This window comes from Scyliorhinus canicula, chromosome 4 (assembly GCF_902713615.1).
Source record: "Scyliorhinus canicula chromosome 4, sScyCan1.1, whole genome shotgun sequence".
NCBI classification, from domain to species: Eukaryota; Metazoa; Chordata; class Chondrichthyes; order Carcharhiniformes; family Scyliorhinidae; genus Scyliorhinus; species Scyliorhinus canicula.
The window spans coordinates 175,784,396-175,797,590 of NC_052149.1; positions in this window are offsets into that span (position 1 = coordinate 175,784,396).

Here is a 13,195-nt window from a genome sequence, read left to right on the forward strand (position 1 = left end):
CATGTCCCCTTTGACATAGCGCCAAGTAGAGATGTAAGGTAAAAATTTTTTCTTCCCATAGTTTAAGATAGAGTAGCCCAGGAACTGGCAAGAGGTCAGGGGACACAAAGAAGGCAACCCAGATGCACTCAAGGCAACGTACATAGGTGATCCTTCACAATATTTGGATTGTGAGGATCACAAGGAGGGAATGTAGCCACCTAAAATGGACGCTGAGCTACAAAGTAAGCCAAGCGCTAAGACTGCAGGGAAACAGGCAGTTTAGCCAAAACAGCAGTCTGCAAAGACAGCATTTTGCATTCTGCAAGTAGCAGAAACCAGTTTGGGCTCAGGTGAGAAGACCTTAGTTAGGTGCAAATGGCAAAACGCTTTGCATGCTAATGAGGCAATCAGACCTGAACACCCACACAATAGAAACATTTGATTCTGAATGGACACATTTGAATCAAGGCCCAAACATCGAGGCACCAGAAACCTCCAAACAAAAGGGCATAAGAAACGCCCCCCCCATCACGGAGACCCCCTCGCATTGGGGAATTCAAACAGTATCGATGAGGAATTGACCCAATAGATAACCAAAGGTTAAAGCCCGCCCAAGAAGAGGGAAGGACATTGGGATCCCTATAAAAGACAGGGACCTCGTGTTGTCCGGTCTGTTGTTTGTGCTCCGGCTTAACTTCGATCAAGATCTGTTATTCCGTGCTCCGGCCCTGACCAAGACCTTGAAGATACACTCTGACTCCAGCCGTCGAGCACCAGCCGCCAAACCGTAAGTGCCAGTACGACGCTCGCTACGCGAACTAAGCCCGCTAGAACCCCCAGTGACCAGAACGCTTGCTGAAGGTTGCAGCCCAAGACCAGGATGAAGGCCTCGCTCCCTGACCTTGCCTGTTCCTGTTAGATAAGTATTCTGATTACTTTAGTTTAGTCATAGCTTAGTCTCTTAGTGTGTGCATGAGTATTTATTATAACTGTATAATAAATATTATCGTTTGGACCTTACTAATCGGTGTATCGTCTTTATTACTTTGAACTTGACCTTGGAATACTCGTGACGGTGTCTATACGGCACCTGGCGACTCCTAAGCTGAATAAATACATACAACAGAGCCTAGTGGTGTTAAGCACTTGGAAGTTAATACACCCCAATAAACGCGTTTTACGGCCATAGTAAAACGTGCAACAGAATGTACTTCGCTCACAATGACAAGAGACACTTTCATCACTGTGAAATTCAGATATAGGAGCAAGAGTAGTGCATATGGTCCCTGGAGCCTACTCCACCATACAGTAAGATTTTGCCTCCATTTTCCCATCCAATGTTCATATCCCTTGAGTCTCCTTGAATCTATTTCAAAACATGAATATCTTCAATAACTCTCGATCCACACCACTCTCGGGTCAATAAATTCCGCCTCATTTCATAGAACATAGAACGATACAGCGCAGTACAGGCCCTTCGGCCCTCGATGTTGCACCGACATGGAAAAAAAACTAAAGGACATCTAACCTACACTATGCCCTTATCATCCATCTGCTTATCCAATAAACTTTTAAATGCCCTCAATGTTGGCGAGTTCACTACTGTTGCAGGTAGGGCATTCCACGGCCTCACCACTCTTTGCGTAAAAAACCCACCTCTGACCTCTGTCCTATATCTATTACCCCTCAATTTAAGGCTATGTCCCCTCGTGCTAGCCACCTCCATCCGCGGGAGAAGGCTCTCGCTGTCCACCCTATCTAACCCTCTGATCATTTTGTATGCCTCTATTAAGTCACCTCTTAACCTTCTTCTCTCTAACGAAAACAACCTCAAGTCCATCACCCTTTCCTCATAAGATTTTCCCTCCATACCAGGCAACATCCTGGTAAATCTCCTCTGCACCCGTTCCAAAGCTTCCACGTCCTTCCTATAATGAGGCGACCCGAACTGTACGCAATACTCCAAATGCGGCCGTACTAGAGTTTTGTACAACTGCAACATGACCTCATGGCTCCGGAACTCAATCCCTCTACCAATAAAGGCCAACACACCATAGGCCTTCTTCACAACCCTATCAACCTGGGTGGCAACTTTCAGGGATCTATGTACATGGACACCGAGATCCCTCTGCTCATCCACACTACCAAGAATTTTACCATTAGCCAAATATTCCGCATTCCTGTTATTCTTTCCAAAGTGAATCACCTCACACTTCTCCACATTAAACTCCATTTGCCACCTCTCAGCCCAGCTCTGCAGCTTATCTATGTCCCTCTGTAACCTGCAACATCCTTCTGCACTGTCTACAACTCCACCGACTTTAGTGTCGTCTGCAAATTTACTCACCCATCCTTCTGCGCCCTCCTCTAGGTCATTTATAAAAATGACAAACAGCAACGGCCCCAGAACAGATCCTTATGGTACGCCACTTGTAACTGAACTCCATTCTGAACATTTCCCATCAACTACCACTCTCTGTCTTCTTTCAACTAGCCAATTTCTGATCCACATCTCTAAATCACCCTCAATCCCCAGCCTCCATATTTTCTGCAATAGCCGACCGTGAGGAACCTTATCAAACGCTTTACTGAAATCCATATACACCACATCAACTGCTCTACCCTCGTCTACCTGTTCAGTCACCTTCTCAAAGAACTCGATAAGGTTTGTGAGGCATGACCTACCCTTCACAAAACCATGCTGACTATCCCTAATCATATTATTCCTATCTAGATGATTATAAATCGTATCTTTTATAATCCTCTCCAAGACTTTACCCACCACAGACGTTAGGCTCACCGGCCTATAGTTACCGGGGTTATCTCTACTCCCCTTCTTAAACAAAGGGACCACATTTGCCATCCTCCAGTCCTCTGGCACTATTCCTGTAGCCAATGATGACCTAAAAATCAAAGCCAAAGGCTCAGCAATCTCTTCCCTGGCTTCCCAGAGAATCCTAGGATAAATCCCATCAGGCCCCGGGGACTTATCTATTTTCACCTTGTCCAGAATTGCCAACACTTCTTCCCTACGCACCTCAATGCCATCTATTCTAATAGCCTGGGTCTCAGCATTCTCCTCCACAATATTATCTTTTTCTTGAGTGAATACTGACGAAAAGTATTCATTTAGTATCTCGCTTATCTCCTCAGCCTCCACACACAACTTCCCACCACTGTCCTTGACTGGCCCTACTCTTACCCTAGTCATCCTTTTATTCCTGACATACCTATAGAAAGCTTTTGGGTTTTCCTTGATCCTACCTGCCAATTTCATATTTAAATTTCATATTTCATATTTCATAGTTAAATATTTGACCCCTTATCCTGAGGCTATTCCCCATAGTTCTGGGTGATCCAACCAGGAAAACAGCCGCCCCTCTTATATGTTTCAATGTGATAGCCTCTCATCCTTCCAAATTACAGAGATTAATCTCATTACAGGACAACCCTGTTGTCACTGGAATCAATCCAGTGAAACATTACTGTACATTTTGTTATTTCTTCAGTGCATGTGGGCTTCGCTGGCTAGACCAGCATTCATTGCTCATCCCTAATCGTCTATGAGAAGGCAGTGGTGAGCTGCCTTCTTTAACCACTGCTATCCATGTGGTGTAGGTGCACCCAGAGTGCTGTTAGGGCGGGAGGTCCAGGATTTTGACTCAGCGACAATGAAGGAATGGCATATATTTCCAAGTCAGAATGATGAATGGCTTGGAGGGGAACTTCCAGATGGTGATGTTCCCATGTATCTGCTGCTCTTGTCCATCTAGATGGTAGTGGGCGTGGGTTTGGAAGGTGCTCTCTCAGGAGCCTTCGTGAGTTCATTTAATGTACTGCTCCGAAGGTCAAGTATATCATTCTAAATGAAGACCAAAACTGCACACGATACTCCATGTGTTTTTTCATTCAAGTCCTGTTCAGTTTTAATAACACTTCCTTAGTCATATACTTAAATCAAGGCTAACATGCCGCTTGCCTTTATAATTGCTTGCTCAACCTCATGTTAACTTTGTGTTTCTTGTATAAGAGCACTTAATTCTCTGAACGCCAAGATGTAAAAGTTTCTAATCATTGAAATATTTTTAATTTTCATTCTTCCTACTATAGTGGATGACAACATGGGGTGGATTCCCCATTGGCCAACTCCGAGATCGGGATTCCCAATCGGGCGGAGAATGGAGCGACTCCGAAAAATAGATTTGGAGCCCCAAACCCATTGCTATGCTGTGCCAATGCCAGAGCAGTGCGCTACCAACCATGCACCCACCAAACGACGCGCCCAACCACCCCCCCAACCCACCTACACCTCATTCTGGCAAGAGCATGGAAAATTAGCAGGCTGGAAGCCCGATTCACAACCTTCCCCCATTATGCACCGACCCCCACAGTGGACAATCCAATGAGTGGGCTCTGGTGCAAGTTTGCCCAAGCGTGGCCCTGATGTGGTGGATCCTGAAATGGATCAACGGGGTTACTGCATAACTGAGGTGCACCCCAAAGTCCAGCGGAAAGCACCCCCCAACAATTCAATTCACAGCACGCGTGCATGAGGACAACCCACCGACTCCACTCAGTCCCCTCCTCATCAGACCCCGCACCATCCCCCCCATCAGAGACCCAGATCAGAGACCCCCATCAGTCACCCCTGCCTGAAAGCTGAAGGGCAGTCCAGGCAGTAGTGAAAGATGACTGCATTTTCACTTACCCTTCCGTAACAGCTGTTACCTCAGACAAAAGTGCTTAAAGCAGCAGCTGTTACAAGTGTCAGAGGCCTCCTCAAAAGCCAATCACACTTGAAAGAGCTTTGAATCCCTTGACAGCCTTTGAAATGCAAAGCTACCATTCAGTTTCACACAGATATACATTTCACTAGCCAGTGATTGACAGTTCTATTACTCCAGAAACAGGTGCTTGGTGATTGACTGTTCCTCACCATATCAAAAGCAACAAAGTGCTTTCTTCTGTGAGAAAGATGCTCCATTTTCCATTGGATCGGCAAACCCAATATTGGCGTCGGAAAATGGCAAATCCACCCCTATACTTCCCGTTATTGCCTACTCACCTAACCTGCCTCAATCCCTTTAGTCTCCCTGTGTACTCTCATAGCTTATTGCCCAATAGCTTTGTGTACCCAGCAAACCTGGATGTATTACACTTGATCTCTTTATTTAAACCACTAATTTAGATATTAAAATGCTGATGCCCTAACACTGATTCTTGTAGCACCCCTTTAGTTACAGCCTGCCATCTTGAAAATGTATGGTTTGTCCTACCATCTACTTTCTGTTCATTAACGTACAGCACATCAGGTTTGATGTGCAAACTCACAACGCGAAGCTCAACATCACCTCCCCCCTTTCACCCACTCCACTCTCTAAATGCCTGTTTAACATCCAGTACTGGATCAACAGAAATTTCCTCCAATTAAATATTTGAAGACAAAAGTCATAGTCTTCAGTCCCCATCACTTAAATCTTAAGAAATAGAAGCAGCAGTGAGCAATTCAGATCCTCGGATCTGCTCTAGCATTCAATAATATCATGGCTGATTTAGTTCTGGCCTTAACTACATTTTCTTGCTCGTCATCCATTACCCTTGTGGATTGAAAGTCTGCATCAAGCAGCACTGAATATATTCCATGACAGTCTCCACTCTTTCGGGGAAGAGCATGCCAAAGAATAATAACCTTCAGAAGAATTTACTCCTTCTCTCCGTCTTAAATTGGAGATCTCTTGGGCGCGATTCTCCGCTCCCCACGCTGGGTGGGAGAATCGCGGGAGGGTCGCTCTGGCACACCCCATGATTCTCCCCCCCCCCCCCCCCCAAAATATTTTTCCCGGCGACCGGCGATTCTCCGGCCCGGATGGACCGAGCGGCCTGACGACCCCGACGGGTTCACGCCGGCAGCGACCACACCTGATATATCTCTACATTCACCTGAGGAAGGAGCTGCGCTCCGAAAGCTCGTGTTTGAAACAAACCTGTTGGACTTTAACCTGGTGTTGTAAGACTTCTTACTGTGCTCACTCCAGTCCAACGCCGGCATCTCCACATCATGCCTACTGTTCAGGGCATGGTTGATGATGAATGTCGATCTGCTCAAATCTCCGAAGGGCAACTTGAAAAGAATTGCCCTCATATTTGTGTTTTGCAATTTGTATAGCATGAGGAGAGGTTTTGAAATCCAAAAATGATGTCCCGACTACTTGCGATGATTTTACAGTGAAGTAAATGTTTATGAAGAGATAGGAAAAAAAACAATAAAATAAAATAGAATTGCACCAGAATAAGACAATGGCTTCACAGTATCAAAACTTTAAAATAGTTCCAAACAATCTTAATTTAACTACATTGAGAACAGACCTTCTCCATCTGTTCATCTACACCAAAGGCAGCCAGTTCTTTAGCCATTTGCTGGTCATGAATGGATGAGTCCTCTGCCATTTACAGCCTTCCAGCTGATGCATGCACTTTGGCTCTTCAAATATAAATTCCTCATTGCCACATGTTTTCTCCTCATGGGTGGGTGTGCTAATTGGTGAGGGGACAAAGAATGAAAGAGAGGGATTAAAGCCTGAAGTTAACTGACCTCTACATAATCTATCTCCTCTTCCTCTTCATTCTTACTTCAGTCGTAATGAAGTGATTTGAGAGGTTGATCATGAAACGCATCACCTCCATACTCCCAGAACACCTTGATCCACTGCAATTCGCATACCATTGCAACCGGTCCACATCAGACGCCATTTCCCTGGCCCTACACTCATCCCTAGAGCATCTTGAAAACAAGGACTCCTGCATCAGACTCCTATTTATTGACTACAGCTCCACCTTCAACACCATAATCCCAGCCAAGCTCATATCAAAGCTCCAAAACCTAGGACTTGGCTCTCCAATCTGCAACTGGATCCTTGATTTTCTGACCAACAGACCACAATCAGTAAGAATGAACAACAACACCTCCTCCACGATAGTCCTCAATACCGGGGCCCCTCAAGGCTGCGTTCTTAGCCCCCTACTCTACTCCGTGTACACACACGACTGCGTGGCAAAACTTGGTTCCAACTCCATCTACAAGTTTGCTGACGATACGACCATAGTGGGCCGGATCTCGAATAATGACGAGTCAGAATACAGGAGGGAGATAGAGAACCTGGTGGAGTGGTGTAGCGTCAAAAATCTCTCCCTCAATCCCAGCAAAACTAAAGAGCTGGTCATTGACTTCAGGAAACAAAGTACTGTACACACCCCTGTCAGCATCAACGGGGTCGAGGTGGAGATGGTTAGCAGTTTCAAATTCCTAGGGGTGCACATCTCCAAAAATCTGTCCTGATCCACTCACGTCGACGCTATCACCAAGAAAGCACAACAGCGCCTATACTTCCTCAGGAAACTAAGGAAATTCGGCATGTCCACACTAACCCTTACCGACTTTTACAGACGCACCATAGAAAGCATCCTATCGGGCAGCATCACAGCCTGGCATGGCAACTGCTCGGCCCAGGACCGCAAGAAACTTCAGAGAGTTCTGAACACCACCCAGTCCATCACACAAACCTGCCTCCCATCCATTGACTCCATCTATACCTCCCGCTTCCTGGGGAAAGAGGGCAGCATAATCAAAGATCCCTCCCACCCGGCTTACTCACTCTTCCAACTTCTTCCATTGGGCAGGAGATACAGAAGTCTGTGAACACGCACAAACAGACTCAAAAACAGTTTCTTCCCCACTGTCACCAGACTCCTAAATGACCCTCTTATGGACTGACCTCATTAACATTACACACTGTATGCGTCATCCAATGCCGGTGATTATGTAGTTACATTGTATATCTTGTGTTGCCCTATTATATATTTTCTTTTATTCTCTTTTCTTCCCATGTACTTAATGATCTGTTGAGCTGCTCGTAGAAAAATACTTTTCACTGTACCTCGGTACGCGTGACAATAAACAAATCCAATCCAATCCAATTTGCTTCCCTCGGCTGTGAATAATGTGCTGAAGAAGGAAATAGCTAGCAATGAATATGTACCCCCCAGAGAGAGGGACAGGATGGACATGACAATCCTCTGGACCTCCCTTCGGTGACTATTCAGCCAGCATACCCTTCACATCCACATCCTTTCCCCCTGCTTCCAGGAAATTGGCTTGTGCTGCTGACAGTTGCCGTGAGGAGTTTGCCATGAAATTTCTGGACCAGCTGCAGCTTGTTGCAATATGCCAAAAAACAAAGTGAGCAGTGGATATTCAAATATAGGAAGTGAAATGAGAGGCCGTGCTTTCCATCCAGGAGGTTACTTTACGTTGCTGCAGATTCTTGAAATGTGGCATGAACAAGTTTCCTCCGCCCATGGCAGTATATTTTTCTCACAACACTGGGGAGTTGGGCCCTGGTCCAGCTAAAAATATAATAATGACAAATCCTGTCAGTTTTAGCAGGATCGGAACCTCCCATGAGTGGCAGGAACAAGTGCCGGGAAGTTCTGATGTTACTGCAGTACCTGCTTGTGAGTAAGAAGAAAGATAGGACTTATATTCGAGCCTTCCACATTTTCAGGGTTTCCCAAGGAACAACATGGCCAACAAATTCTGTGCGATTTTGTTTTGTAGGCAAAATAAACTGTTGTTTAAGCTGCAAAAATGTGTAAAACCCCAAAAAGGTGAAGAGATGATACAGCTGAAGCAAACAAAAACTGAGGGACTGCATTTCATTTTGGGCACAGGTTTCCTTCAGGAAACAGTGTAGGATTGCCACAGGACTTCCATTTTCCAGTGAAAATTACATTTGAATTGCTGCCAAATGGCCTTTCAATGTTGCTTGTCATTGACAGTTCTATAATGAGCAATTACGAACAGATCGGATCATGCTGTATGTTGATTTTTATGTGTCTTCGTGCTTTATCCATCACCGTAATCCAAAGAGAAAATGAACATAAACTTCACCACAAATATCACCAGCACAAAATCAGGCTTCAAAATCACAAATTAATACACATAATACTGCTGCAGTTAGATGCACTGCCCTGTATTATTGGTCGTGGGAAAGATGCTGCTGCTGAAATTGGTGTATGTTGTTAAACTGAATAAAGTCTCTTGCAGCAATGATAGTTGATAAACAATATTCTCTAGAATAATGATCTTTATTAGTGTCACAAATAGGCTTACATTAACATTGCAATGATGTTACTGTGAAAATCCCCGAGTCACCACTTTCTGGCATCTATTTGGGTACACTGAGGGAGAATTCAGAATGTCAAATTCACCTAATACGTCTTTCGGGACTTGTGGGAGGAAACCGGAGCACCCGGAGGAAATCCACGCAGATACGGGCAGAACTTACAGACTCCGCACAGACAGTAACCCAAGCCAGTAGTCGAACCTGGGATCCTGGCGCTGTGAAGCAAAAGTGCTAACCATCGTGCTATCGTGCCACCCATGAATATGTAAGGTGTGTCGTTATTATTAAAAAGCACAAAGCCATGTTTCTCCACATGTTCAGTGAGAAGTCTTACAACACCAGGTTAAAGTCCAACAGGTTTGTTTCAAACACGAGCTTTCGGAGCACTTTCACCTGAAGAAGGAGCCGTGCTCCGAAAGCTCGTGTTTGAAACAAACCTGTTGGACTTTAACCTGGTGTTGTAAGACTTCTCACTGTGCTCACCCCAGTCCAACGCCGGCATCTCCACATCATGGCTCTCCACATGTTGACATTATTGTAGAATTCAATGGAAGAGACGCAGGAATGCATGGTAGGATAGGAAAGACAAAGAGCAGCGGGCACTGGACCTGGTCGGTGGGCCGGGAAGCAGGCAGTCATAGAGGCAGAGTTTTCCCATGGCATGCGTGTCACCACATCTCCAACAGCCCGAGACACCTCAGAGCACCAGTCAGGGGACAACTCTACTACCCGTCTGCAACAGCGTCCAACATTCCAGAGACACTCACCTCGGCTGGGCATGCTAGTGAAGAGACTCTTGGGGCACTATCTGGTACACCCCGCACACATGCAGCGGTACAGCAGGTGGAGATAGGAACCCCCGAGGGCACGGACGGTCAGGGGGCGGTCCGACACCAAGGGCTAGCTGCCGTCAGGATGGGTTTCAGGCTGATGGAAAGTATGGTCCCATCGATAGTGGAGGTGCATTGCAAAGCCAGTAACTGCATGAAGGGGTGTTGACAACCATCCAATGCCTGCAGGTGCAGGTGGAGGAGTTGAAACACCTGCAGGAGCAGAAGGTAGTGCCAACCACGGGTGCCACCCAGGTCAACACCGCATGTTGGGGGCAAAGGTTTCAGTCATGGGTCAGGATGTCCATGGCCTGGGGCACGCTGTCCGAGTGGTGCCCAAGGCCCAGGACAGGGCTGCCCCATCATAGGCAGCCATATACCAGGGCCACCTAGACATCTCAGCGCTGCCCCTGAGTATGACTCAGTTACAGTGGGCCATGGCTAAGGGTGTTGGCGGCATTTTCCGGATGCTGGCCGACATGATGCAGACCCAGAGGGAGGTGGTCCAGTCCCAGAGGAAGGTGGCACAGTACCCGGCTGATGTAGCACAGACCTGGAATGTGGTGGCACAGTCACAGCATCATGTGACGCAGACGGAGGTGGTCCACTCCCTGTGCTCATAGGCCGTGAGTATCGACACCCTGGTTGGGGCGGGTGTGGGCCTCCTGGACTGACAGCGCCAGATTTTGGGGAGTCTCATGTGTTACCTCAGCTTGCATTCCCATCCCATGGAGTAGTTCAGGGGCCATCGAGCACCCCAAGGGCAGTGGAGGTGTCGGAGCCCATGCCAGAGACTCTCGCAGGGGAGGTGGCAGCCCACTGTCGTTCCTCTATATGTCCTACTCTGCCTCATCGGCCACAAGTGAAACAAGCCTTCAGTAATTCCTGCTGGCAGAGGTGGAGCATCGCAAAAGCCCTGGAGATCCCCGGTCAGGCCCTTTTATGATATACAAATGCCGTTTACTGTATGTGTGGATTAGAATGCACTGATACCACTGTCGAGGCACCGAAGCATGGCATCGTGGAAGGTGCTCGGCACCAGCCATGATTTTGGTCTCACGACTGATTCTCCGCCTAATCGCCTTTTCCGATGGTAGTGTCAGCCAATGGAGAATCCCGCCCATTATATTTAGTCATCTGCTACAACAACATCTGGTCCTTCACATGAGGAACGACAGGAATGAGATACTAATAAGATATATATTTTTATAATTGGTATGTTTGACATCTTATTTGCAATCTCCGGGCATTGGTTCCAACAGGGGCAACACCAAGGGACAGGGGAGTGAATGGGATTGAAGTTTAAATGATTGAGTAATAAATATGTGTTAATAATCTTCACAAAGGGGCAGCATGGTGGCACAGTGGTTAGCATTGCTGCCGACGACGCTGAGGACCCGGGTTCGAATCCCGGCCCTGGGTCACTGTCTGTGTGGAGTTTGCACATTCTCCCCGTGTCTGCGTGGGTTTCACCCCCACAATCCAAAAGATGTGCAGGTTAGGTGAATTGGCCATGCTAAATTGCCCCTTAATTGGAAAAAATAATTGGGTACTCTAAATTTAAAAAAAAATAATAATCTTCACAAAGAAAAATCATTCTCATCAAACTCTGACCATAGAAGGAAACGGCAGTATGATAAACAAGGTTTTGCTGCAACTGCCCAGGGTTCTATTGTTATATTGTGCCTTGGAAAGAGTGCAGCACAGATTTACCAGAATACTACAAGGGATCCAGTGGTTAGATTATGAAGGAAGTTTACATAAACAAGCTTGCATTCCCTGGAATATAGACAGTTAAGGAATGGTCTGTTGAGGTTTTTAGGATTTTGAAAGGAAATTTAAACTTTTTTTGCTGCCGAGAGAGTTTGGAACAAGGGAACATTGTCACGGAATCAAAGTCAGGCCTTTAAAAAGATAAGTTAGGAAACACTTCTTCAACCAAAGAGCAGTAGAAATGTGAAAACTCCTTCCAACGAAACGATTTTATCTCATTTCATAATTTTAAATCTGAGAACTGGAGATTCTTTCCAAGCTGAGGATATGAAAGATTATGAAACCAAAAGGGATTAGATGGAGTTAAGATACTGATCAACCGTAATCTCACTAAATGGCAGACAGATTCAAGGGGTTGGATGGCCTGCTCTTGTTCTTCCGAAGTTCTCTGTGTGCTACATTTCTATAAACTTTCACTTGTCGTATCATGATTTAACAGTCATCAATTTCTAAACATTATGGATTCTGAAAATGACTTTTGCATAATTTGAGACAGGTATTTACTGAGAGTGATAGGGATCAACATGCTCAAGTTGCAATGCCAGCCCTGTGTCCCTCTGTAGTTGGGGAAAACAAACGTTCTCCGTAAGTGCTCAGAGGCCTGCTCAGTGGCATCTAAGCATTGGTTTTGTGTTGCTGTCTTCTGAGGCTTCAATTAGAATGTGCCAGCTGGAAGCCTTTTGGAAACACAATGGATGCAATTATAGTGCAGCAGGTGTGCAGATGAAGGTGGTGTCACCTTGTCTAGCGACAACCAATTTAAGGGGTTTCACACTCGATTGCATTACACAATTTCATTGATGCAAAGCCAAAGCTGATTCATATCCATGTAAAGTGCATAATATGATGGCCTTATTATTCTGTTTATTTTTATCGTAATTCATATTGGGGAGAGAAATGCTTCGATTTCAATAAATCTTTGAAACAGTGCTGAATGAAACTTCAAAGTGTAACCAGCTTATCTCTGAGAACTTTATCCAAACACTCAATAATGCAGAGAGACCAATGACAGATATAAATTAAAATCCTGTGATTACAAGGTTTTCTTGGTGGAAAACTTTTGATTAAATGTATGCAGAGTACAAAATCTATTTGTCACTGAGATTAACATGTCAAATAGGAACAAATAGTGCTCGCAGTGTGTCATCATGAAAAATTAAAAACCATTATTATGTGATTTATTTTACAATGCATCAAACCCATGGATATTCATCTATCATCTTGTTGCATTGTGCATAAAGCTCAGGATTCTGTGCTGAACACAGATCCTGCATTGCTTTTCAGACAATCTGTAGCAATTAATTAGGTAGCTTTGCAACATCAATATTTAAATAGAACATAAACCCACAGAAGGAAAACCAAGAAGTTTAAATTGCTCTTTGCAATATGTGTTCTTTTGCTCTTTTTACTTTACACCAGAGATGTCCT